Genomic DNA, 11,957 nt, shown 5'->3' with positions numbered 1-11,957 from the left:
TGACAAACTACACAAGTTCCCAGAGAAACTCCCCAAGAGTATGCTGAATCGGGAGCAATGGCAGCCCCAGAATGGGTGCAAATACTAGAAGAAAGACTCTGTACTAGGGGTGTGCAAGCCAAAAACTTTCGGCTAAAGCTGAAAGCCGAAAGCCGAAAGAAGAATCTCTTTCGAATAAGCCGAAAGCCGAAACGGCCAGCCGTTTCGGCTTTCGGCTTTCGGCTTTCGGCTTTCGGCTTTCTTTCGGCTTTTGGCTTTCGGCTTTTTCAATGGGAAAATGCCTCCGTATTCCCGGATGTCTTGGGGAGGCATTTTCCCACCGAATCAGCCTAAAATTGGTGGGGACCTTCCTCTAACCCCTCTCTACAAAACCCCCAAGTTTCAGACCGATTGGACATTGGGGGGCCATGTTATGGCCCCCCAAAGCAGGTCCCCCTATCCTCCCATAAGAAAGCGAAAGAGCAGCATATTGTTAGCATGCTGCTGCTCATCTTCTTCATTATTTCCTATGGGGAAAAATGAAGACGCAGGCTTCCTTTGCCAGGGGTGGCATTTTGCATGCAAAATGCCCCCTCACCCTCAGGGGCCCTTCTCCCACCCCTCCTTCCACCCCCCACCAAGGCTCAGCCTGCTCCCACTTGGGGGGGCCATTTCATGGTGGATAGTGGATAGACCTCAAGGGTCCATACTATTCATGCCTGTTACATTAGTTAATCCTGAAAGACAGACTCATATTTGGGTGCAAGCGCTCATCGACTCTGGATGCTCCAGAGATATAATTGCACCAGCTTTAGTGAATGGATTAGTGCTCCCAATAAGAGAACTTGAGAATCCAGTCATATTTGAACAAATGGATGGCACTAATATGAATCCAGTCACTACCGAAACAGTACCAGTCATTACAGGCATGGGACAACACTGGGAGACAAGATCATTTGTAATTAGCTCTACAGCAAAATACCCATTAATTTTGGGAAGCAGATGGTGGTGGGATTACAACCCGGACATTAATTGGGCAGCTGGAAGTGTCACCTTCAAAACAGATACTTGCAAGTCTCATCATTGGGACCAGAATTGGGGTAAGAATCCTACCCTTATAGAACAAGCCCTCCTGACCCAGAAGGAAATTAACCAAATACCCAAACAGTACAGAGCCTATTTAAAAGCTTTCACCGAAGAAGAGGCCAACACCTTACCTCCCCATAGAAGAACCGATTGCGCAGTGGAACTCATCCCAGGAGCCACCTTACCTAAAGGTAGACTTTATCCCATGAGCCCAAATGAGAAAGAGGAGCTCCGGAAATTCATTGACACTAATCTTCAAAGGGGATTCATCTGACCAGCGAACAGCCCCCATGCTGCTCCAGTACTGTTTGTTAAAAAGAAGGATGGGGGATTGAGACTGTGCATGGACTTCAGAGGACTTAATGCAGTCTCCTCCACAAACGCCTATCCCATTCCTCTCATCAGGGATCTACTCAACGTCGTGGCCCAAGGTAAGATCTTCACAAAATTGGACTTAAAAGATCTTAAATTTATGGTTAACGTACTGGCTAAGTGCTGTAATAATAAAGAGAGAGAGACTTAAAAGATGCTTATTTCCACATTCGTATATGAGAGGGGGATGAGTGGAAAACCGCGTTCAATACGCCATTGGGACAGCTTGTCTGGGGCCCCTTCAGTTTTCATGTCCATGATCAATGAAGTATTGCACAAGTTCTTGTACAAGGTTGTTTACCTAGACGATGTGTTAATTTACTCTGATTCTGAAGAAGAACATGTTCGCCTAGTGCAGCAAGTATTGACTACCCTCATGTGTAATAATTTACCCATCAAACTGTCTAAATGTGAATTCCACAAAACAGAACTTACCTATTTGGGATATTGCATCTCAAAAGATGGGTTAAAAATGGATCCGGGCAAAGTAAAAGCTGTTCAAGACTGGCAAACCCCCACAACTCGTTAAGAACTGCAATCCTTCCTGGGGTTTGCCAACTTCTATAGAGAATTCATACAAAACTTTGCCCAAATAACTCTCCCCCTTACTGAACTTCTTAAAACCAAAGACAAAGGGGAGCAAGCTAAAAAACCAAAAGCTAAACTGAATTGGACGCCACAATGCCAATTAGCCTTTAATCAATTAAAGCAGCAATTCGTATCCGAACCGGTGCTGCAGCACCCCGATGAAAATCGCCCGTTCATAGTGCAAGTGGACGCCAGCGATACGGCGATTGGAGGCGTCCTTCTCCAGCGGGGAACAGACAATATCCTCAAACCCTGTGCATACCTCTCCCGTAAATTTACTGAAGCAGAAAGAAATTGGAATGTGTGGGAGAAGGAGGCATTTGCTGTAAAAGCGGCGCTCTCCACTTGTAGGCATTGGCTAGAAGGGGCGCATCATCCGTTTGAAGTTTGGATGGATCATAAAAATTTAGAAGCGTTACGCAGTCCTCGGAGACTCAACGCCAAACAGTTAAGATGGGCGGAATACTTTTCAAAATTCCACTTTACCCTCCAATTCCTGCCGGGCAAAACCAATTTCCTAGCGGATGCCCTTTCGCGCATGCCCCAACATAAAAGCAAGCGGGAGGAGACAATAGACACAGTGTTTTTGCCTACCCAACTAGGGGGTGTGGTTACTACGCGCAGTCGTGCAGCACAACCTCCTCAGGCAGACAATGGGTGGAGACAAAAACTGAAAAATGAAGTCGAGAAGAAGGGGGATAATATACCCAAAGACAAATTAGTTCAATCCAAACAGGGGGAATGGTTGTGGGGTAATCAATTCTATGTACCAAAGACTTTGAGAAAAGAAGTACTACACCGCTGTCATGATGCCCCAACAGCTGGCCATTATGGATATTTAAAAACTCTTCATCTGGTTCAGAGGCAATTTTGGTGGCCAGGCATGCGCAAAGACATTTCACAATATGTAGCTTCATGCCCCATTTGCCTCAGCGCCAAAACGTGTAAAGGCAAACCTCCTGGACTTTTACAACCCCTTGAAACTCCAAGTAGACCGTGGGAAATTATTTCTATGGATTTCATCACAGATCTTCCCCCCTCTAAAAATCACACCTGCATTTTAGTAGTCGTGGATATGTTTTCTAAACAAGCCCACTTCATCCCTTGCACTACAATGCCTTTGGCAAAAAGATTGGCGGATATTTTTCTGAAATACATTGTAAAACTCCATTCTTTTCCATCTAAGGTAATATCCGACCGAGGCGGACAATTCGTTGCCAACTTCTGGCGGGAGCTTATGGAACTAATGGGAATTGAGCAAGGTTTAAGTTCCTCACACCATCCGCAAACCGACGGACAGTCCGAAAAAACTAATCAATTATTAGAACAGTTTCTCCGTTGCTATATCAATTTCCAACAAGACAATTGGATTGGTTTGTTACCCTTAGCTGAATTTTCTTACAACAATAGTGTACATGCATCTACCAGAGAAAGGCCCTTCAAAGTAGTGTACGGCTACCATTTTAAACCGTTTCCTTTTGAAGCGCTTCCCCCTACAACTGCCTCTCGTGATGTTTCAGAATGGTGGGGGGATGCAGCTCAGCAATGGACTCTTATTCAACAGCATCTTAACAAAGCTAAGCAGGACTATAAAAAGTACGTGGATCTCCATCGTGCGGCCGATTGGGAACTACATCCTGGAGTCCTCGTTTATTTGTCTACAAAGAATTTGAAAGTCGCCCAAACCAGCCGTAAATTGGCACTGAAATACCTGGGACCATTTCCAATCCGTAAAATCATCAATAAAGTGACGGTAGCACTCGATTTGCCAAAAAACCTTCGCCACGTCCATCCGACTTTCCACATCAGCTTACTGAAAAAGGTACCTCCAGCGGACCAATGGCACACCCGTGCTCCTCCCCTACCAACTCTAATTGATGACCAAATCCATTATGAGGTACAGCAAATTTTGGACTCTAAAATCAAGCGTAATAGACTGTTTTACCCTATCAGGTGGAAGGACTTTGATTCTGAGTTTGATGAGTGGGTGGAGGATGTTCATGTTCATGCTCCTAGATTAATTAAACCCTTTCACAATCTCTACCCTCTCAAACCAGGGGGAAGGGCATTTTAGAGGGGGCAGAAATGTCAGGTCTGACATATGTTTCTTATGTGTTCTAACCAGAGAGACTCCATTTTAATCCTGTCAGTGTTTTAAGCTCTTCATTTGCAGGTGATAAGCAGTCCAGCAACACTTATCTCAAAGAAGATGAATGTTTTGACTACAGCCCTTCCAGCCTTGAGAAAGTTTCATTCTCTCAGCTTCAAGCTGCGTGTTTTGAGAACTGTGGGGGGAGGATGGGATTTGCTGAGCTATGCTATTCTGTATCCTAACCTTTACCTTCATTCGTAACAACATCTGTGTATCAGCCAAGATATTGAATCTTGGCCAGTGGACTATAATGGTTGTTTATATTCAGTAAAGTCTTTTGAAACCAATGGACTCATGTCTAATTGCAAGAGATAGTCTGGATTGCAACTTTTAATAAGCCACAGTCTGACACTGACTACCCCCAGCATATCTACAAACCCCAGACCCTGGGTTTTCTTGAGCTTAACTCAGGAACAGTGGAATATAAATTTTGGTTACTAGCTTTTATATTTTCTTTTCCAAAAAGGAAAAGGCTCTGGTGGTTTCCTCCTTGGTGTAGTTAAAGGAGGCTGGTTGCCTAGTTTGTTTGTTTGTTTGTTTAACCTGTTTTTCTTCCCTCTTTTTCTACCTGTATTTTTTTTGTTTAGTTTCCCTCCTCTGTAAACACAAAGGAGGCTTGGGTTTTTTCTTCTTTCTATACTATACTTTTCCCTTCTCTTTTTTCTATCTATTTCCTCTTTCTTAAACAACTTCACACATCTCAGATCCTTATCTGACTTCTCTATCAAATCTCAGAATTATATATCTAAATATCTAATATATCTATATTTAGATTATATATCTAAATATAAGAATCAATTTGTTTTTGCTATTCCTACAATTTCCTACTGAAAGAGACTATACTTACTATTCTCCTAGATTTGATTCTTATACTAGGATTGATTATATTTTAGCGTCACCAAACCTTCTACATCATGTCTCTAATTCAAAAATAGGCCCCAAACTATGGTCTGACCATTCGTGGGTAGAATGCTCGCTACAACTGTCAGGAAAAAAAATCAGACCACTAAACTGGAGTTTAAATAAATTCCTTTTATTCAACTCTGCAGCCCAAAAAGACATAGAGTAAATACAAAATTATTTCAAATATAATTCCAACTGTGGTGTCTCATTAGAATTAATCTGGGATGCAATGAAAGCTGTTGTCAGAGGCAGATATATTGCTATTGCCTCAGCCTATAAGAGAAAAAAGGAAAAGGTTAAATTGGAACTATTGAATAAAATTTCTCAACTAGAACAAACTCATAAGAAAACTTGTAGCAAAAAAATATACAAAAAGCTATTAGTTGAAAGAAAAAAACTAGAAACTCTTGAAACTATATCTGTTCAGAAAAACTTATTTTTAAAACAAGTTTTGGCAAAAAAACCTCTAAAAATCTGAAGATTCTTGCTTGGAAAGTAGGGGAAAAAAGAGATGCGAGACTAATAAACCATGTAGGTTTAGCAATCGCGGGAAATATTGTACCAGCACATCCTGGACATTTAGGCAGTCGCTCTCAGCTTCAAACACCTATAAAATCTGCTACTAAGTTGTCACCCCTAAAGACTATAAAACAGGCTTCCCCGCATAACACAGGGGGAAGATTGAAGCCTCTCTGTAGAAGCGATACTAACAAGATTACGCAAGAACGGTGCGGCAATGCCCTTTTACTGTGCTCCCCTCAGCCTAGTACCTCCTCCTGTTTTCAGGAGGAAAAGGATCAATCTAAACTTAGCCTGAATAAGTCCACAGAATTGCAAACAGCCGGTTCCCTTCATGAATCCTCCAGTGTTATGGCAGTAGAAGAGTCTCCAGAGTGTCTAGTTGTGCTACCAACCCTGGCAGCAAATCCTAACAAGAAACACGCTTCCCGATTGACTGTGCCAATCAGTTTGGAAAAAACTTGTCAAAGTAAGAACAAGTTAGCTGAAACATCAGAATTACCACCGGTTGATTACGAGCTAGACTCCTTACTTCTGCATTCTATATACTCTAATAAAAACCCATTGTCTTTAATGGATTCAAAATCCCTAGCGCATGAACTAGCTGATGCAGCCGAGCAAGTTTCAATCTTACAACCGGCACTAAATAGACAATTAAGGGTGGAAACCCTCCCCGCAAGGAGTTCCTACATGCGGAAAAATGGATGTGTGTTGGAGGAGCAGATCTCAGAGGAAATCGAGATCATCTCTTCGACTGATAAGGAAGTCATTTCAAGAAATACCACTTCAGAGGGATCCCAGGATACTGGACATAATTGACTAGTCAGTTCTAATGTTATTAGACTCCTGTCGTGGAATGTAAACGGTTGGAAAAGCAAGTGTAGTGACCCTCACATCCCGAGAGTGTTAGGTCATTTCCATATAATAACTGTACAGGAGACATGGGTCCTCGATCAAATTAGTTTGCCAAATTATTGGTCGTTCTTGGCCCCTGCAATAAAAAGCAGGGGTAAAGGCCGACCTAAAGCCGGCCTCGCTTGCCTTGTTTCTAGGGACCTGAAATTGACTAAGAGCGAAATAATCATGGTTTCACCCTTGTTGTTAGCTGTTTGTATATGGACTAACTACTTAGCAGAGCCTCTCCTGATTCTCACAGCGTATATTCCACCAGTTGAAGGGGTTTCTAAAGCCCAGTCACTCTGGGAATATTTTACTGACCAAGTGGGACATTCACTTACCAAATACCCTAAAGCGTTGGTTATATTGTCAGGAGACTTTAATGCGCGAATAGGAGGTAATGATGAGGCCTTGCTTTCAAAGGTGCTGGGCTCATCTGATTTAGTTCTTCCATCTCCCTGGTTTTCCAGATGTTCTAGAGATCGCAAAATTAACTCAACCGGCAAGTATCTGGCCTCACTGGTGGTCACGTTAAATCTGGTGCTTTTGAATGGTACTGTCAACCCTAAGCGATCAGGTTGTTTCACCTGTATTACCTCTAATGGTCTAAGCGTAGTTGAGCATTTATTGGCATCCCCAAGCTTACATTCCTTAACCACCAATGTGGAAGTAGGTGAATATCTTGGGGGAGATCACCTCCCTTTGATTCTTGAATTCACACCTCAACAGATGGATATGTCCACCTATATCACTATGGCCCCCCAAGATCGGACCTTTTTCAAGAAATCTATCAAATGGTCCCATGAGATCGTGTCCCAGATAGCCGAATTGCTTAATCAAGGAAAGCTTGATATATGCTGGACACAACACTGCCATTCAGATGAAACGCAAGGAGGGTTGGAATATTATAGAACGTTGATGAGGAGTTTGTCATCTTTCTTCTCTGTAGATAAGAGGGTTGTTAAGCAAGAAAATGTTGCACCTAATTTAAGGGGTAATAATTGGTATGATGAGGAATGTAGAAAGTTGAAGAGATCAATTAGAACACAGTTTAGAGTCGCTAAAATCACAGGTCTTCAGAAGGAAGTTGTAAAGATCAGACTTCCTAAACAAGAATACAGGAAGACCATTAAAAGGAAGAAAGAGTTGGCAGCCTTGAAAGACTGGGAATCCCTTCATCTAGCGACAGTAAAAACTAAAATGAGATCCCACCTGCAAAATCACCAGGCTAACAAATGCGCTGATCAAGAATTCCTCACTACATCCCGACACACACAGAAAACTATGCAAGATAGAAGCACAGCCACCTAGACTATATGGACTCCCTAAAATACATAAGGATTCAGTCCCACTCCGACCCATTGTGAGTGCCATTGGTTCACCGACATATGAATTAGCTAGACATCTGGCAGATCTCCTGCAGGACCACATCGGGAAAACCTCGTCTTACATCAAAGATTCAGCAGATTTCATCAACAAAATCAGTCCTCTGAAACTCAATCCACAAGACATACTTGTCAGTTTTGATGTTGCATCCCTGTTTACCAAGGTTCCAGTAAAAGACACTATTGCACTTATTAATCAGATTTTCCCAGAGGATGTAACAGCCTTATTCCACCATTGCCTGACAACCAGTTACTTCCAATGGGACAACGAATTCTATGAACAGATGGATGGGGTGGCCATGGGGAGCCCACTCAGCCCAGTTATAGCAAACTTCTACATGGAACATTTTGAAAAAACAGCTCTAGAATCAGCACCCCACAAACCTAGTGTATGGTTCCGGTTTGTGGATGATACATTTATCATTTGGAGCCATGGGGAGGAAGAATTGATGGGGTTTTTGAATCATCTCAACAACATCCACCTGAACATACAATTCACCATGGAGAAAGAAATCGAGGGAAAACTCCCATTCCTGGATACCTGGGTCATCCGCAAAGCAAACTTTCAGTTAGGTCACAAGGTCTACAGGAAACCAACTCACACTGATCGGTACCTACATAAAAACTCCAATCACCATCCCCGACAGAAAAGAGGCATAATGAAAACATTAGTGGATCGTGCAAGACGGATATGTGAGCCGCACTTTCTCAATGAGGAAATTAATCATCTAAACCATGCACTTCAGGAAAATGGCTACTCCAGAAATGAAATCCGAAGAGCGATCAAACCCAGGATGAATCAAACAACCAAGGAAAAACAGTCTCCTACAGGAAAAGTGTTTTTGCCATATATCAAAGGAATTACTGATCAGATGGGAAAGCTTATGAAAAAGCATAACCTTCAAGCAGTATTCAGACCCACCCGAAAAATACAACAGATGCTACGATCAGCAAAAGACAGCAGAGACCCCCTCACCTCTGCAGGAGTATACCGTATACCCTGCAGCTGTGGACAAGTTTACATCGGGACCACAAAGCGTAGCATCCAGACAAGAATAAAAGAACATGAAAGACACTGCAGACTTGGACAACCTGAAAAATCAGCAGTGGCTGAACATAGCCTAACTCAAACAGGGCACAGTATCTTATTCCAGGACACCAAAATACTGGACAACACTTCCAACTACTTTGTCAGACTGCACAGGGAAGCCATTGAAATTCACAAGCATAAGCAAAACTTCAACAGGAAAGAAGAAACCTTAAGAATGAACCGAGCATGGTTGCCAGTTCTGAAAAACACCAGGCTAACAAAACACTCTACACCCGACAATAGCCCTGCAGAGAAGATTAGCACATCAAGTACCAATCCATATGCAAAAGAACCTCCTCAGGATACAGTGAAGCCTCCCGCCATTAGCATTCAACACCCTGGGAAACTCTTACAGGATGACTCAGCTCAACCCCACCCCTCCTGAGTAGATACAAATAACCTACATCTTTTCCACACTGTGACACTGAGAGATCTCTGTCTTTTGGTGCTACACCTCTGAAGATGCCAGCCACAGCTGCTGGCGAAACGTCAGGAACTACAATGCCAAGACCACGGCAATACAGCCCGGAAAACCCACAACAACCATTTTCCCAAAGTTCTTTTTATGTTTTGGTCAATTCCCATTACCATAGCTAAGAAAACCTTCAACATCTGGCAATCAAGAATTAGCAAGTTCATTTGGAATGGGAAAAAACCAAGAATATCATTAGAAACAATGAAAAGAACCACTAGCAGAGGTGGTCTTGACTTCCCCGATTTAAAAACTTACTATGAGGCTGCCCACCTTAAAAACATAGCAGTGATAATAAATGAATCCATATCACGCGACTGGAAAAGCTTTGAACAAAGTTATATGCAAGGAAAAATTATAAGTGAATGTATATGGAATAAAAATTCTGAGCGCCCTACCAATTTAAAAAATAATCCCTTGATAAGAAGTGACTTAAAGATTTGGGACAATCTCAGAAATAAGCTAATACAGTCTCATTCATTCGTCTCTTCTTTTGTAGGACAGTATTTGTTTCCCTCAGCCTCTAACACAAACTCATTTAAATGGTGGAGACGGGCAGCCCAATCCTAATAAGGGCACGGAAAGTGAACAGGAACCGAACTAAGGCTTGCGAGGGCGCATCTAGCCCGTACGCCCGTGTAAGTGGCCTTCCGCCCGCGCTGGGACGTGGCGCTGGCCCGCCGGCGGGCCAGCACCGGTGCAAGCCACAGGCGCCCGGGCGGCGACGCAGAAGTGGCGTAGAGCCCTACGCCGACGCAGGGGGGGGCGGGGAGCAAGGCGGGGTCAGAGTTAGTCCGCTCCCTAAGCTCCTCCAGAAGCGGGAACGCCCACAGTGGCGCAAAAAAGCTACGCCACGGAAAAAGAAGGCGTAGCCCATAGGCGTCCATGGAACGGCGAAAAATCAGCCCCCTCTCTGAGCGCCCCGCCCCGCCCCTATGGCCCGAAGGAGCATAGGATGAGAACTATCCCGGGGACCAATCAGCATGCGCGCCCGGCGTGGACGAGCCCCCCTCTCTGCACCCAATCACCTGCGACCGCGACCTACAAAACAACCGGCCAGCGCCACCCAAACCCCCAGGTAAGTGAGCACTCGGCCGGAGGCTCTGCCCGTCTGCTGAGTGGCATTGCCCCTTTGAAAACCGAAACGGGCTGAGGGCATTCACATTGGCAGGCGCAGAATGCACTCCGGGGACTTTGCGAAAAACTGGGGGAACTTCGCATAAAGGGGAAGAGGTGCAAATGTCTGCCTAACTCTCTTTCTACCGTGATAGAAAGAATGACTCCACAGCTAACTGATGCATGCTAGTTGCTTCTAACTAAGCACAAACAAACTAACCCTTCCGTGGCAGAAGGGAATGACACTTTGCAAATTAACCGCATGCTCTCCCGTTTCCTTGCAGGTGCCCTGACTCTGGCGCTCCCACCTGGTGATGACCGACGGAGCGCTGACAGGTAAGGAGGAGGTGGGGGGGCATTCCGCAGATTAGCGCAAACCGCCCATTCACCTGAACCCACCCGCTCACTTGCCGCTTTGGGTGAGGCCCAGCAGGGGTGGGGGGCAACCATGGCCGCCCCTGGCTGCCTCAGAGGCAGGCGCCTCGAAAACCACATGTGGCCAGGTGTTTGTTGTGACCAGCTCATTCTCTCCCTTAAAGGTAAAGGCTTGCCAAGGCCGAGTGCATCCTCACCAGACCGTCATGCATCAGCTGCTGCCCTCGACCATGTGCAACCCCCCCCCCGGATGGCGGAGTGTGGGGCTTGCCTTGCCAGTGGAATGAGGCAAAGCCCACACGTGTCTTTTTCCCCCACAGGCACATCCAGGGCATGGCTGCTCCCCCGCGCCCCGCCCTCCCCAAACATCTCTGACGGACGGTTGGCTGCAGCCCAGGAAGCACCGTCGCGCCGCGGCCTGCATCCCAGCCCCGCCCCTCCGAGCGGGAAGGAGGGCTGTGTGGAATGCTCCAGCTCCCTCGCCAGCCTAAACGCAAGCCCGCTCTTTCCAGTGCAATAAAACGAGATGTACAACAACTGTTTTCTGTGTCTGCGAGTCTGACTTCGTCCTCCGCCCCTCCCCCAACACTCCCGTCACATCTCCCCACCTGCACATTGCCACAAATGTATCCGACACACCCCGTCTTGCCTCCCCGCCCCCTCCCTCCCTCCTCCCCCCTCCTCCTCTGTATTTGACCAGTGTCTGTACCACCCATCTGCCGAAGAGAACTTGATTCTCAGAAGCCTGTGCCACAATAAAATTGGATAGTTGTAAAGGTGCTACGGGACCCTTTTTGAATTCGCTACCACAGGCTAACACGGCTAACCCCCCTGTATCTATGGCCAGGTAGAGGGTTGGGGCGGGGCATGTGAGCGGGGATCCCCGGTGGGGAGAGTAGCTGGCACACGATAAGCCAGGGAGAGGGTGGTGCGAGCTGCAGCTTCAAGGGGGCGGGAGATGGCAGGGCAAACGGTCCGCTCGCTGGAACCCTAGCCCCCACCAATGGAGAATCCAGGGTGGTG

At 45.5% G+C, this 11,957-nt stretch overlaps 1 long non-coding RNA gene across 1 annotated transcript; it reads left to right on the top strand.

The window, feature by feature from the left end:
- The first annotated feature begins 10,730 nt into the window (after nt 1-10,730).
- On the top strand, nt 10,731-11,471 carry LOC129345844 (uncharacterized). The gene is made up of 2 exons (XR_008598623.1): nt 10,731-10,895; nt 11,255-11,471. It is a non-coding gene; the product is annotated as an uncharacterized LOC129345844 (long non-coding RNA).
- Nucleotides 11,472-11,957: the final 486 nt, after the last annotated feature.

This window comes from Eublepharis macularius, chromosome 18 (genome assembly GCF_028583425.1).
Source record: "Eublepharis macularius isolate TG4126 chromosome 18, MPM_Emac_v1.0, whole genome shotgun sequence".
Classification (NCBI taxonomy): Eukaryota; Metazoa; Chordata; class Lepidosauria; order Squamata; family Eublepharidae; genus Eublepharis; species Eublepharis macularius.
The sequence above is the reverse complement of the archived record's forward strand: the minus strand, read 5'-3'. Positions and strand labels throughout refer to the sequence as shown.